Source organism: Symphodus melops (assembly GCF_947650265.1).
Source record: "Symphodus melops genome assembly, chromosome: 11".
NCBI classification, from domain to species: domain Eukaryota; kingdom Metazoa; phylum Chordata; class Actinopteri; order Labriformes; family Labridae; genus Symphodus; species Symphodus melops.
In genome coordinates, this window is record NC_136701.1 from 8026248 (window position 1) to 8030310 (window position 4063).

At 40.2% G+C, this 4063-nt stretch overlaps 1 long non-coding RNA gene across 1 annotated transcript; it reads left to right on the plus strand.

The window, feature by feature from the left end:
* Positions 1 to 1357: 1357 nt before the first annotated feature.
* Positions 1358 to 2005, plus strand: LOC306831705. The gene is made up of 3 exons (XR_013780109.1): positions 1358 to 1474; positions 1613 to 1810; positions 1932 to 2005. It is a non-coding gene; the product is annotated as an uncharacterized lncRNA (long non-coding RNA).
* The last annotated feature ends 2058 nt before the right edge of the window (positions 2006 to 4063 follow it).

The following is a 4063-nucleotide window of genomic DNA, read 5'->3' on the forward strand; positions in this document are numbered from 1 at the left end:
AGTGAGTCCAGCTCTGTACCCACCACATATACAAACTGTTTAAGATACCAGATAGTGAGTCATCTGTTGTGTTGTTCACCCCCCTATCCTAACCAAACATGCAAGAATGTAGTGTGAAATAGAGGGCTTCGAACTGTCCCAGGCATTGGCAGTGCCATGCGAGTCGCACAACTACAGAGGGGAGCCGCAGGTGTGCAAAGACACCCCAGGAGCACCTGACCCCCAATGCCACCCCTCCACTGAGGAGAATCCTGGGGCAAAAAAAGGAACTTCTCTTTCTTGTTGTCTTTCTGTAAATGTAGTGTAGCAGTCTTGAGTGGAGAAAGAGGTAACAAACAATGTAAAATTCTTAAAGATATGTGATATTATTGCATGTATGTATATGCCTCTGTAAATGTGATATTATTACACAATTGAAAGCAAACTGAATGTTCCATTTTCAGATAACCAGAGTTTTGCTTAATGAATACCCCAAACTGCGGGATTTGCGTGGTGGATGGCTCCTTCGAAAGGCTACCGGTGAGACAAAAATGGACTCCTATGACATAAGTGTTCTGATCACACCGATTCACTTCATATTTGAGACCACAAAAACTGAATGTTTTTTTTTTGTTTTTGCATTTCTTTCTTTAATGTCAAGGTGGAAGTGGCCAAAGGAAAACTACTCCACTGCCCCAGGCATCAATGGGCTACACGTCTAAAACACTTAAGTCTTCTTCCAACAACAGAAAGAATACTATATATATTAGAACATTTCGACACAACCCCCTTGCCGTTTAATGCACCTGAATTTGCAAACATGCCCAAAAATGATTGTATGACCTGTGGTGCATCACTTCCACAGCAGCTGCTCCCTCTTCATATTGAGTCCTGCCATTGTGAAGATGTAAGTGATCTAATTCATTGTAGAGAAGTCTTTTCTCACCATGTTTGTGGCTTTGTAATTCGTAACGGTCCTTTGAATCTAGTATCAAATATGTTTAATTGTATTTCAAATATTATTTTACCATATTATATATTGTGACGATATGAATATAACCTGCGTTATTTGTCAATATGTGCATGGCTATGAAGTAGTTCCTCAAAATTTCACACATTGAGAATATTCCAGACCGATGTGGAAACAATGGTATAAGCGGGATAATAAACAACGTGCCATGCATATATTTCAAAATAATGCATTTAATTTTTTCCAATATATGCACAGTGCGTTGTTTATCATCCCTTACATATAGTACTTACATGTGGTGTTAATATACAAATGTGAAGAAAATTTCATTTTCTCAATATTTCAAATGTCCTTTCTTAACATTAATAACAGTAATAATACATAAATATGTTTCTAGCCTTCCTCAGGATCACATACCATCCGAGCCAGAGGTTATCAGCAGCAGTGATGGAGAAAGTAGCCCAAGCACCAGCTACTCAATATTTACTATCCAACCACCTGGACCATCATCTGCAACAAATGATGGTATATCATCTTAATAAAGCTTCATTTTTCTTGCTAAATTTTTGTGATGTTTGTTGCTGGTAATGATTTTGTAATGTATTTACATCAATGACAGTCATTGATTGACATTGTTAATTTGTTTTTGTTTGTTTTTTTCAGAATGGAAAAGAGTTGAAACTCCGGAGAAGGCAGTATCGCTGTATAGAAATCATTTGCTGCAGGATAATGAAGAGAAACCTATTCTACGAGTTAGGATAGATCTGAGGGAGGATGTTGAGGACCAAGAGAAGAGACTTATCAGGTTTTAGAAGACCCATAAAGTTGACTGGACCAGACCACTACATTGCAGATTGGAAGGTAATTTATTAAATAGAGTAGTTCCTTGTTCAACTCAACTTCCATTTGCTTGTTTAAGATGGAAAGTTATGAATGTAGCACCCTAAAGCATTACTTAATATATTGTTTTCATTCCCTTCAGGTGATGTAGCCACTGGAGAGGGTGTAAAGCGCCATTTTTAGGCGGTGATGCAGAAGTTGCAAACAGGATTCTCAAAGGATTTTGGTAACTGTTGATGCCCCACTTCACATACTTAGGCTCAAACGTATTTGGTCATTGACAGTTTTCATAATGTTTGCCCTGTTAAGTAATGCAATAGTAATGACTAAATTATTATTTTATTAAAACGAAGACTTTCATCGTTTAATTCTAGTTATCTACAAAAATATGTTTTTGCTGTGTTTATGTGTGCTCTACTGGAGCTAGTCAGCACTCAAAATTCATTCTCTTTAAGATATCATCTTTGATTTATTTTAATATGGCAGTAATTTAGGAAAACCTTTTCAATCTATCCTTAGATTACAGTTTATTTCAACTGTTTTTTATTGATTTTTTGCATGAATTATAAACATCAGACACAGCACATCACACATTATTACTTATGTGGCCACAACAGAACACAGGCATCCAACATATGGCGTACAGAAACGTAGTGCAATGTGCATAATGGGGGACAATTCCCCCTTAACAACAGAACAAACACCCCTCACAAAAAATACATGTAAATGAGAAAACTGAAGAAAAAGACAAAAAAAACTAACTAAATAAATAAAATAAAATAAATAAATAAATATAATAATAGCCTTAATCGCGCACTCTATTTCTCCGTTAGAAATGTCTCCCTCCAGGGAGGCCGCCTCATCTGGGTCTAATGTGGGGAGCCCAAGGTTGTTGAAGAAGCTTGTAATAGAGGAGCCGTCAATGACCTCAGAAGAATATAGTGTCTCATAAAAACCTTTAAACTGATCGTTTATACCCTTCTGGTCAGTCGTAGTGTCCCCAGTCGTTGTTGTGACTTCCGTTATTAGACTATCTGCAGCCGCCTGCCTTAATTGATGGGAAAGTAATTTACTTGCCCGTTCCCCGTGTTCATAATGAGACTGTCTAGATCTAAGAAACAGGTCCTCCACATGGGCGGTTGCCAGAGAGTCATATTCTGTCTGTAGAGAAATGCGTTCTTTATACAGGTCGGCAGTCGGCATAGATGAATGCCTTCTATCAACGTCGCCAATCAAGTCCATAAGTTCTGTCATACGTTTTGTCCTCTGCCTGTTCGCGCTGATAGTATAGGAAACAATTTGGCCGCGAAGATACGCCTTCATAGCTTTCCACATAATGCCCACACTTGTCTCTGGTCGCCGATTAGTTTCGAGAAAGATATCAATGTGATTGGAAATAAAGGCAATAAAATCCTCGTCTGATAGTAAACGCGGGTTAAGCCGCCACACTCTCTGTGGGCGCAAGTGACCAGGAAAACAGAGCTGCAACACCACTGGGCTGTGATCTGAGACCACAATGTTCCCGTATTCAGTAGAATGGAGAAAAGAAATCAGCTTTTTGTCTAACAGGAAGTAGTCTATCCGTGAATATGACTGTTGGGCCGCAGAGAAGAAGGAAAATTGTTTACCGGTAGGATTTTTAAAGCGCCAGGGGTCCAGCATGCCGTAACCCTCGGCAAAGGAGTTAACCACACGGGCCGAATTAGACAGAGGTCTGGCCGACACCACAGAACGGTCCAAGCTGGGGTGGAGGACACAATTAAAATCCGCCCCAAGAATGAGGCAGTGCGAATCCAGATCTGGAAGTAGGGCAAACACATTACTACCATCGATTTTCTTCACCAGGTCGTCCCTCAGCGAGTGGATAGCCTGCAGGATTATAGAGTCTCCGTCTCCCGCTGTACGAGCCGGAGGGAGCTCCACCTCACTGTCTTTAGCCGAGCAGCTAGCCTTAGCCTTCGGGTCCGTGGTAGGGGCACCTTTTCTCCAGTGGATAGACGTCATTTCTTAGCGGCAGATATGTGAATGAGTAAAGAACGGTCACAACTAGAAAAATAAACAATAGGGGGTTGATAGGAGGTTGCTAACAGAACAGAATTCACGGCACCGGCGAGGAGCTCAAAAACGTGCGTCTTCATATGGCTCCGCTCAGACCGGAAGTCTCCTTAGATTACAGTTTAAAATATATAATGTCTAAACGAGGAAGCTTATGGGCTCATACTTTTGAAAGTAGTCACTGCCCAAACACTTCTGTACATAACTGTATATATCACA